The following is an 11,821-nucleotide window of genomic DNA, read 5'->3' as shown; positions in this document are numbered from 1 at the left end:
ATATATTAAAAATCACAACCGCAAAAACAATAAAACACACCAGCCACATGACAGTAATGCGATTAGCGGGATGAATGCGAGGGTCTGTGCGCGCAGAGAGCGAGAGAGCGGAAATTTAATGCCGATCTGACACAGTCGATTCGCCCTGGTCCATCTTCCCCGCGGCCTTAGCCTGGCAGCTGCAGGCCTGTGGAGTCGTTTCTGATCTGCCCTCCTTTATTAAAAACTGCACTGGGGAGTCTCCCCACCCTCTGCTTGGCCCACCCCCTTCTCCCCGGTGCTTTTCTCTTTCGTAGCAATTGGGATACTGGAGGAGCCTGTCGTTTTGCTGGGCCGCAGAGAAAGGTCTCCCCGCTTGTTGCCAGGCTTCCCTTTATGAAGGTTCCCAGGTGTGTCTCTGTGTGTCCTGGCAGGGCTTTTGTGGCTGGGAAGCCACTCGCGACAGGTAGAAATTCAACCGGCTCAGCTCTTGGCACCGTTTCCGGGGCCTGGTAGGAAACGCTCGACTGGTTTAATTTCTGCCCCCTGTTGCATTTCACCTGTGGAACGAGCAAGACTTTGTTTTTGCAACAAAATGAATAGCTGCTAAAAGAGCATAAAGAGGAGGCGGCCAGTTCGATTTCCTAGATATGGTGGTGATGCTGATGCTCTTTCTCCCATCATCACCAACCACACCACAACTGAAATCGCTGCTCGTGGTTTTCTTTCAGTTCACGCCTCGCCATTCTCCTCCTCGGCACAACCAGGGCGAGAGCTCTCCATTTGCCAGCCGCGGATCCGAATTGGTCGATTGCGCTTCCAAAGATGTTTACACGGCTTGGCATCCGCCGTTCCAGGCCTTTGAAACGGATCCTGCAAAAGTCAGCTCGACTTCACGACGCTCCTCCTTCCCCATTTTAACTCCTGCTGCCCCTTTACGCTCCGTTTTCTCCGTCTCCCTTTGTAATCCCTCATTTTTCCATCGCCACATCTGGTTTCCATTGCTGGCGCTCTCTCCCTTTACCTTGAAGTTTTCAGTAATAAAGATATTAGGCAAAGGGCATCCGCGGCTCCTCAGTCAGAAGGATCCTTAACCCTTTCCTTGCGGGGACCATCTTGGCTGCAAAGGTGGAACCCCACTAGGGAACAACAACAACAACAACAACAACAACAACAACAACAACAACAACAACGTCAAGAAAACGACACCCCTATGAAAGAGGTGAATGTGGGCGTCCAAACAGACGTTTTCCTAGAAGTAACATTTGCCATTTATAAATTCCCATGGCATTGTGCTGCGATGGGGAAATGCTGCTCCTTGAGAAAGATGGGCAACTCGATCTGCGCAAGACAAAGGCAAAGCGAATTGACATTGTATTTCTGTTTATTAGTTTGTCCCACTGTCCTCTAGGGGGACGATTAATTAATTACTTTTGTTTGCCGCCCCGCAACATAAAAAGCTCTCTGGGCGGCTTACAATAAATACAGTAAGAAAGCAATTTAAGGGCAAAAGGAGACGCGGAGATATAAAATCAAACGAAACGCAAACGCAACCAAAAAAACCCCTAACCACACGCCTGAAAATAAGAACACACTATTTCAGCTCAGGGACTTCGGTGTAGCCGGAATGTGGCGGCGTCGTGTATCAGACCTAACCTACCTCTCCAAATAGCTACAGTACTTAGAGAGGGTTCAAACGTCCGTTCCGAATGCGGACTGCTGGTGCCTAAACCGATTTGCAGCCTGATCCACAACCTAGCCAGGGCGACATAGCTCAGCTGATCCAACTGGCTTCGTGGGCCCAGGAATAGGCACCTGTTTGGCGGAGTGGACTCATGTGAAACCAACCTTGAAAGCGTAGCAGGACGACCGTTTTGGAGACGGACGGTTTGGCCTGATCCAGCCAGAGGTCATTCCTAAAGGCTTCTGTGTTAACGTGCTGGTGTATGGGCAGCGCTTATTATTCAGGGGGAAATCCGTATATAATCTATAACCGGATTTAATAATATATTAGCAAGGATCCTTCACACACACACACACGCTCCTGAGAAGAGACCTAGACCTCCTTCTTCTATGTTAGAGAAACACACCGAGCTGCATCGCTCCAGAAGAAGCTCCAAACCGTTGTGCTGCCTCGATTTCAAAACAACCCCTCAAGTCCTCCCTGGGCAGAGACTTTGGGCAGGTTTCCGATCCAAGAAAGCTTTCGGCGGCTTTCCCTTCCTTATTCTCTTTGTTACCTGCTTAATTCTTTCCTCATTTTTTTCGGGGCCTCTCCACCCCCCCTCTCCCTCCTCCTTTGATTCCCCTCTCGCTCACCCTCTCATGACTTAATAAAAAGCAAATCAGCACAATGCGTGCGAGTCTTCCTTAAAAAACCGCTTCTTGGACGGGCAGTGGGGAATCGTCAGAGAGAAAAGGCAAGTCGGGGGAACTTGGGGTGTATGTGGCGGTGGGCTGGGGTGGGGGAAAGGAAGCAGCGCGATTACCGCAGCCGCGCAGATTTGTAGCAGCAGAGGGCTTTGGACTGTCCCAATAAAACCCGTTCGCTTTGGGCTGCGCTTTTGACGCAGCAGCGCACGGGAACGCGCTCTTGGCTCAAACCCAGCTGAAGTGAGTCGCGGCTGAGCTCCATTGAAAGCAATGGGACTTAAGAGAGCCCCGACTAACTGCCTCCTATGGTTTGCGGTGAGACGTTCGCCAAAGCCATCTTTAGCTGGAGAGAAAGAGAAAAGGATCTGTAGAATAGATACAAGGCAAAATATTATTGCTGCTACTTTTATTCATCATCATCGCCATCAACTAACGAGTCAGATAATATTGAAAGCGAAATCTGATTCTTTCCAAAGAAGTACACATGAAATCAAAACGCGTACGACAACAGAAGAGGAGAAGAGATAGGAGAAGCAACAGTATGGTGTCAGGATTTCCTTTCATTAGATCCGACATTTATTTTTAAATGGAGAAATCGAGATCTTAAATAGAAAGCCTAATCCCCCATGCATTAATTTGGTAGTAAATTCTGCTGAAATCAGTCTGAAAGCCCCAGTGAAATCAGTTGCTTTTAGTGCGCTGGGAAATACAGTCGGGATCTGGGGATGTCGGAAACTCGATTCCTTAAATAGCTTTGCAGAGCTGAACAGAACGACTTGGATTTTGAAAGCGATTTTCAGTGTCGCTCCAAAGCTCAGCTCCCTCCGAACAGAATTCCGCTGAAAGTAACAGAATTTGCAAGTAAAACGGATTGGGCTGCAAGTCTCTGTAAGAACCTCATTTTTGGGGGGTGGGACGGCGCCCCTCCTCTGAAATCAATGGGGTTTCTTAACGCAAAGCCAGAGATTTAGGATTGAAAGTGCAAAGCGCCTAACCTCGCTTGCTCCTAAACGACTATACTTCGAAGTAAGTGTTAGTGAAATCACAGCAGAATTGGTTTATAGAAGCAGAAAATGAGTTCGGCATTATTTTTAAGCAGAACGGGCTACAAGGCAAAATCTAGAGTCTTGTAAATCGGATGCGACCATGAAACAGAACCTCCACTTCCCTCTCTTTCTCCCAGAAGATTTGTGTTGTTTTTTTCCGGGAGCATCTCAGTGTATACCTTTAAAAAATCGAAGGAAAGCTATTAGTCTCTAAAGTGCCACACGACGAGGCAATCCTATGCACCTCTCAGCAGAAGTGCGTCCTACTAAATTCAGTGGGGTTTATTCCAAGTAAAATGTATTACCTCGAGGAGCAATTCCAGGGGTTTGGACAGAGAAAAGCGAAATAGGAAGTCTGAGCGCCAAGACACTTGGAATGAAGATCGCATTATAATTTATTTGGAAGTGCGGCGTTCTCTGCAGGAAGCTTCGCCCAGCGAAACCAGTTTTGGGACAGAAGTTAAGAAACAGTTTTTAAAAAATAGTTTCAAAAGTAGTATTTTTTAAACCAGGTCTGTAAAGGTGCTATCGGTCTCCAAATTATTATCGCGAACAGCAAATTGAGCTCCCTTCTAGTAGAGAAAATTGGGGAATCAAACTGAACAAGTTTCCCGTACTTGTTGTGAGACGGTCGTGTGGACATGAGTGTGTTTAAACTGGGTCTAATTTGCATGAAGTTCTGTAGATCCAGGAAAAAGCATTCCTTACAAACGGACCCGAGTAGCACTTATCCTGAAAAGGATGAGAAGGAATCGGAGATCATGGTGATCATGATGACGTTTAAAACCAGACTGATAAAACAATCTGTTTTTACAGCCAAATTTAGAAATTTTCTACCGTCTTCTGAAAAATAACAACACAATCCTTCAAATAAACTTGGGAAAAGTCAGAATTTTTGCCATGACACAGCTAGGAGGGGCAGAGGCTCAAGATTACCCCACGGCCAATCACTATGAATGTGTGTGTGTGTGTGTGTGTGTGTTAAATTCAAGTTGAGATGCACAATTCACCCCTAGTAGAGTGTCCACTGCAAGACCTGAGTTCTACTTACACAAGTTGCATTGAAATGGATGAAAGCTACACGGTCTGGAGAATTCTTACTCAGCCCCCATCCATTCCAATGGGTCTTCAGTTCAGCAGTACTCTTTCCCTGTGGACTCTTGCTGCGTACATTTAGAGCACATTTAAAGTACCCGATTGAAACGAATCCTGGGAACTGTAGTCTGTTAAGGGTGCTGGGAATTGCAGATCTGTGAGGGATAAAGTACAGTGCCCACATCTTCCCCCCGTGTGCTTTAAATGCCCTTTACAATAGTATTGTGTGTACAAAGCAACTATCTCGGGAATCTCTAGCCAATCCACGTATACCTGAAAGTAAATTCCTCATATTTCAATAGGATGCGCCATCCTCCCCCAGTACATTTGCACAGGATCTCAGCCTTAACCAAGTAATCTAGGCTCCTGGGCAGAATTCCACCCCTCTCCGGCATCACTAGCTACACCGCAATAGGAGCAGCAAGAGTAACAGATGCTATCGCTACTATCACGAATAGCAGCAGTGATAAAAGTTTCAAAATTGACTAGAAACCATCAACCTGAACGTGCAACCAGGGTTGTGGTTGTGCTTGTTTAACCCGTTTCCTTTGAAGTAAAATTCATTGTGATCAGTGGACTTACTTTTATGTAAGCTCTGGTAGTTATGCCCTGTAATCATACAGTGCCCTTCAATACGGTCTCCTCAGGCACCAATCTCCTTGAGCTAAATAGGAATCCCTCCCAGATTACTGGGTACAGGATCGCACCCTTAGGCCTTAAGACTATCTCATCTTAATTTAACTCCCCCCGCTCCCAGTCTAAGGAAGTCCTTGCTCAGTCGCTTCAGGCTTCTCCCAGCTATTGTGTTTCTAGCTACCTGCAAAAAAAGTAGAGTGATATTTTCACTGGAGGCAATGGTCGATGGGAGCAAGGAAGCTGGCAAGGCCACCCGAAATTTCCACTCGGAATTATTTTAATTCCCCGGAAGACGCCTATAGCGCCGCAATGGTAAGAATGCCTAGTTAGAAATCGTGGACAAACTAGGTGTCGCTGCCTTTGCGAGTCCAAATCTAAGGACCAAAGGATCGCCCGTTGACCGACTGTCCCAACACGCCAATCCAGAAACCCAGCCCCGAGGAAATAAATGGATGCTGCGCTCGTCGATTTCCATCATAAACAATGTGCTCCATCGGCCAGTTTAAGGCTGGGGACCAAAGCGCACTTGCTTAGAGAAGTAAATAATTATAATAATGCAAAGATCATTTGGGATCTGTTGTGGGGCTTAACTCCAGCGCTAACGCAATGCGGCTTGGAGAGCAAATAAGCACAGGGCGGTTTTCTTGTGCATCCGCAGCAGTGCTCGACGTGGCGTTTCATCGACGTTCATCAGCCAAACGAATCCAGACAGGTCGCTGTCCCCAAGGACCGCATATGAGATGAGGGAAGGGCTTTTTTTTACATACAGGTTTAGGCGGACGGGGTTACAAGGCGGTTGGACTATATCAGGAGAGGCTCTTGATGCATCTGGAGTGACAGAACCAAAAACCCAACCGCGGCTCCTCAAGCAGCGCGCGTCGACTCCGAAATCCACTGCGCAGCTCAAGGCGCCGAAGATGGATGGGGGGGGGGGCTGGAAACGGTTCGAGATGTTCCCTTGGGGCAGCACGGCCGTCGTAAGATGTCTTCTGTGCAGTGGGTCTCACTCCCCTCTGCTATTTTTAAGGTCGCGCTCAGTCCGAATACTATGCACGTGGTTTACTCAGAGATAAACGCCAGCGAATTCCGTGCCGTTTACTCCCAAGTAAGCGTGTGCAACACGCGATCTGGGTGTGAGAGATGAAGAATCCAATCATGTGCCCACCAAAAAGGGAATCTCCTTGAACTGAATGTGAACTAAGAGCACAGGATTGGATTCTGCTATCCAGAAGGATCCTGTTAGTAGGGAGGGGAACGTGGGTGAAACCAGGTGGGCCGCTCGATGTTGTCAGAATCCCAGCATGGCCCATGATGGGAGGTGGAATCCAACCATATCCGGAGGGTCACAGGCTCCTCACTCCCGAACTACGGTCTGATCCTGCATACAAAGCACAAGCTCTACCACCGCCCAACCATAGCCTTTCCTCTGTATCCTCCGAGGAAATAGATAGATCCGGCTGCCAGCCTGTGCACACTTGCCATCTAAGCCTTATTTAGCTCCCTTATTTAGTTCCCTTCCCAGTAAACATGCATAGGATCTATCTGTTAGAGGCTAGAGCACCTTTACACCAGCATTTTCCAAATCTTGGCCTTCAGCTGTTGTTGGACTACAACTCCCATGATCCCTAGCTAGTAGAAGCAGTGGTCAGGGATGATGGGAATTGTAGTCCAACAACAGCTGGAGGCCCAAGTCTGGAAAACACTTTTTTATTTAAAAGCCGCCGCCTCCCAAACCCACTCAATATGTTCCTAACATCCCATAACGTCTGTGGCATTTCAGTCAAAATACTCCATAGACCAGGCCACAGAATCCACAGTGACGTCACAGTAGAACTTTCCACGAAAGCGTGTTCTCAAACAAGTTGTACTTCCCTCCTAAAAATGAGTACTGGGGCATCTGTGCTCATGCACGGCGGAGCGGAGGCAGAATAATGTGGACTGGCTTCTCTCATTATCCCTGTAGACTGTGTGACTTCTGATGCACTTAAGGGCTGCTCTAAGCAGTTACCTGAAGAGCAGAGTATCTGGGAAGGCCTAGGTTTGATTTGCGGGGGTGGGGCCGGGGAAGAGAAAGAAGGAGAAAGAACTCAGAGACAGGTATCAGTCCTGCAGAAGCTGGACAACGTTTAAAAACTAGAAAATCATGTTAGAGAATGAATCAAAGCATTTCCAACAGGAATTACCTAACTCCCAGGGATTGCATTTACTTCAAAGTAAACTCAGGGAAAATAATCCAAGTGTAAACCACTTACATAGTGGGACGCGGGTGGCGCTGTGGGTAAAACCGCAGCGCCTAGGACTTGCAGATCGCATGGTCGGCGGTTCGAATCCCCTTGGCGAGGTGCGCTCCCGTCGTCGGTCCCAGCGCCTGCCAACCTAGCAGTTCGAAAGCACCCCCGGGTGCAAGTAGATAAATAGGGACCGCTTACCAGCGGGAAGGTAAACGGCGTTCCGTGTGCTGCGCTGGCTCGCCAGATGCAGATTGTCACGCTGGCCACGTGACCCGGAAGTGTCTGGCCCGTACGGGCAGGGGTACCTTTACCTTTAAACCACTTACAAGGAAGTTCAACTCTTCTTTCCCAATGGGCCCCGGGTGTAAATTTACACAGAAGTGCCTATAAGCCAGCATGTGGATGTGACTTTGCTTCGGAGTAAAGATAAGGTCGGGATGCGAAGTTTGCTTCGAACTAAATAGGGGCCAGATCAGGTGTGACTTTGCAATGGCATGAATACAGAGGAGGAATTATTGTCCTCGAAGTAAACGAGGTGATGAACAGATCGGGTGTGACTCCTTATGACAAGTGTGCAAGTAAAGTTCCGCTGAAATAGACGGAGCTTGACCTCCAAGTCCACGTGTAAAAATCAGGATGGGAAAAAGTAACCCATTTAAGAGTCGACGGTTCTGATTTTCTGTTCACCACCCAACCCATCTTTGCAGAGCCTCTCCATCAGAGTCCAGCTTAGTCCGTTTGCTGGTTCTGTGTACTTCTGGAGCCATTCCAGTCAATGGAGTTAAGCAGGAGCTGCTGAACACCCACCCTTACCACTCATCTCTCTTCAATTTTCTTTTGCTTGGAGGACAATGATTTCCCATGCTGGTTTTTTATTTTTAATTTTTTTTAATAAGCAGTTTCTTTTCAAGCAAAGAACGTCCTTTCCCCATCATCACACCTCCTTCATCGGCCTCCATGGCGCTTGGGCAGGGGTCTTGAGCGCCCCACACAGCCTCACCCAGGGCTCTCGCCCTCCTCCTTTTCGGTACCTTCTACCTGATACACGAGCTCCGAGGCCTCCTATTTTTATCACGCGGCTGCTGCAGAGCATAAAATCAGGGAACGACATTCGGCGCTAAGCTGCCCCAGGCGAGGCGTTCCTCGTGCATCTCTGTTTGTGCCGAGGCTCGCTTAGCAACGCGAGTCCTTTCTGGAGAGCCAAATGATGCTCATCGACCCTGTTTTGGGCAAAGAAAGCTTTAAGGTCGGGAGGAATGGAGAGGAAGGGGAAGAGGAAGGAACACAGTGGTGGTGGAAACCCTATCCATTCGTTTCAAAGGGATTTGATCCACACATCTCTCTCTCTCTCTCTCTCTCTCTCTCTCTCTCTCTCTCTCTCACACACACACACACACACACACACACGAGGTAGCGGATTGCTTAGGGATCTCCAGTTACACCGCACCTATCCTGTTATACAGTGTTGACTGCAGCACCCACAGGCCCAACACACCCACACTTCTGAAGTTTAACTTTGGAAATTTGTTTCTTCCACCTCGGTCCTAAAAACTCTCTCCAAGAAGGAAGGACTCCTCATTGGGAGGATTTGCTTCCAAACCAAAATGCCCAGTTTATGTGGAAGCAAGTTCCTTTTCAGTCCAGGGGACTTTCCGGTCAATATCCTGGTCTGGGAGGAGGATCTCTCTTTCTGGGAGAGCGGGTTGTCGGATGCGCGCAAGTCTCCCAGATCATACGCAGTCTTTAGAGAGCTTCATATAATCTGTTTCTACAAACAGAACGAAAGGGGGAGGGGGAAACTAGTTTAACTTCAAGCCCCTTCGGAGTCTGCCCTCATTGGAAGCCTCTCTCAATATTAAGGTGAACGTTTACCCATTGGTTTCAATGCCTGCCCGCTTCCGACTGTCGTTTGAACGGAAAGGGATTTCTTAATAAGGCTTCTCCAAATTAAGTGTCTCTCAAAGGTGCGAGCCTTTGTATGTTTACTCGTAAGCAAGCCCCACAGCGTTCAATGGCAGCTCTAAGAGGTAGAATCTCAAAGAACAGAGGCTCTGGTTATCAGGTGTTGGGGACACGGGATCGTCAATTTAAGACCATTAAGTCCGGAGTCTAATGCGAACTAATTTTACCTCCGCTGCTCTAGATTCAGGTAGGTAGCCGTGTGGGTCTGACGCAGTAGAAATATATATAAAAAATTAAAAAAAATGTCCAGTAGCACCTTCGAGACCAACTAAGTTTATTCTTGGTATGAGCTTTCATGTGAAGTGTGCATGCACACAAAAGCTCATACCAAGAACAAACTTAGTTGGTCTCTAAGGTGCTACTGGACAATTTTTTTTAAAAAATCCGCTGCTCTGACAGGGTCTGATTCCTCTTAACTGGTTTGCGAATATGACTCAATCTGAGCCAGGCACGCGAGCTCCCACAAGCATGTACAGAGTTCCTCTCCTCGAAGTAGTTCCCAAGCATTTAAGATTAAGGGTTAGACATTCCGTATCACGTGTTGTTGCAGCACCCAGGCTAAGCTGAGCTCCGTTTCCTGTCTTTTTAGAAAGCAGTGCCACTCTCCTTATTTCAAAAGGGTGCTACAATGACGGCCAAGTTCCTGCCCACCCTAAGGGGTTTTAAAGTCACAATTGATTTTTATTGGACTTTGTCGAGCCCCCTCCCCCAATCCCGCCCCCGCAGCTCCGTTGGGCCAAACGTCTGGGGCAGAAGCAGTTATGGAGCCTGTTCAGCTGAGAAACATGAATTTTCCTAAATCTAACCTAGTGTTTCGCAAACTTGGGTCTCCAGCTGTTGTTGGACTACGACTCCCATCATTCCCGACCCCTGGTCCTGCTAGCTAGGGATGATGGGAGTTGTAGTCCAACAACAGCTGGGAACCAGTCACACCAATTTCAGTCGCCTTATAGGTGCAAACTGATAGGATGGAGTGTAAAGAGTGAACTCCACGACACAGATATAGACGATTGTACCACCATCACCCATTATTTATTCTTATCAAGATAATTATTCAGTATCAACCATTGCGGTTAATGGGACTCATTGTGGTTAATGGTGTGGCTTATTATTATATGGCAGGGATGGGTCTTCAGAATTGCTGGACTCCAGTTCCTATCAGCCATGCTAGTTAGAGTTCAACACCACCATCTGGAGGACCCACAGCCTTCCTTCCTTCCTTCCTTCCTTCCTTCCTTCCTTCCTTCCTTCCTGATATCAAGAGTCAAAAGACTACCCGCATTGTCGAGGTTCGGGGGGGATCGATTCCAAGACGATCTGGCTTGTAACTAGAAATAACTTTTCAAAATATTTGATAAGGGCGGGGATCCCGGCAGCTTTCCTACCTATCGCTGCCAAATGTAAATGGCGTTAAAAGGGAAACCTCCGAGGAAACAGAGGGAGCCAAGAGGAGACGCTGCCTTATGCAATTGCTACCGAATGAACTGACGAGAAGGCAAAACGTCGGGATAAAAGGAAGAGAGACTGGAAATGGCAAGCGATAGGCTTGGGTGCGCCTGGGTAAAATAAGCAGAGAGAGCCGTTCCCAAGCAGCAGCGAAGATAGACGGAAGGATGCCCTGAGTGGCCAGAGGAAGCTGATCAGAGATCAGTTTCTACACCGACCAGCAGCCATTCTCCAGGCAGGGTCTCAGACGCGAGTCTTCCCAGCCTTACCTGGAGATGCTGGGGTTGAAGGTGGGGGACCTTTCAAGATGCAAAGCATGATCAGGATTTTTTCATTTTTAAATGCGTTGTTCAGTCAGCCTGAAAGTCAATGCAGTTCCATTTTTGGAGATTTATAAAGCAGCCACCCCGGAGAAACGGAACCTCCATCTTCAGAGAGCACCCGATGTTGGGGACCAGCCAGGACGTGGGTGGTGGCCCTTTCCACTGGGGCTTCATGGTTGGTGGCTAGACAGTCACACAAACGCCTTAGGAGAACGCAGAAGGCTGGCCTGGAGGGTCGGATCCAGCAGGCCGTTCTGACAGGGGTGCCTCTCAGTCTTAGAGGGAACAGGGGTGAAGCAGCTGCTTTGAATCCGGTTTTTCTGACCAATTTGGGGATTAGTTTAAAAGAATCCTCCTCTTAGGGGGTTCCTCTGCAACGCAAGTCCTAACAAGTGTCATCCTCAAGTCACCTACTCAAGAAAAAATCACAGGCAAGACAATATAGGTACTCTAGAATTAAAGAGGGGGCGTAGGATCATTTTCTCTGCCATCCCCGGCTATATTGGGAATCTTTCTAAAGGTTTTCTTCTGGTATTGGAAAATATTCATCCCAGCCAAAAAATGAATAGTTCATGGCAGGCCAAATGGGTGGCTGGAGCACACAGCTTGTGCTCTTCGGATTGGTTTTACGCACAGGTGAGACAGGTAATAAGCCTTTGCTGGATTTTAACCATCCGCAAATCGTGTGAATCACGAAGCTTCTTCAATTCCATCTTCTCTCCCGCATCAC

General features: G+C 47.9%; 1 long non-coding RNA gene across 1 annotated transcript in view; it reads right to left on the bottom strand.

The window, feature by feature from the left end:
* LOC309535004 overlaps nucleotides 1–11,821 on the bottom strand; it is a 654,277-nt gene that overhangs the window by 280,127 nt on the left and 362,329 nt on the right. The window lies entirely within an intron of this gene.

The sequence above is a fragment of the Podarcis vaucheri genome (assembly GCF_965113315.1).
Source record: "Podarcis vaucheri genome assembly, chromosome: 1".
In the NCBI taxonomy this organism is placed as follows: Eukaryota; Metazoa; Chordata; class Lepidosauria; order Squamata; family Lacertidae; genus Podarcis; species Podarcis vaucheri.
This window is presented reverse-complemented; position numbering and strand designations above follow the sequence as displayed.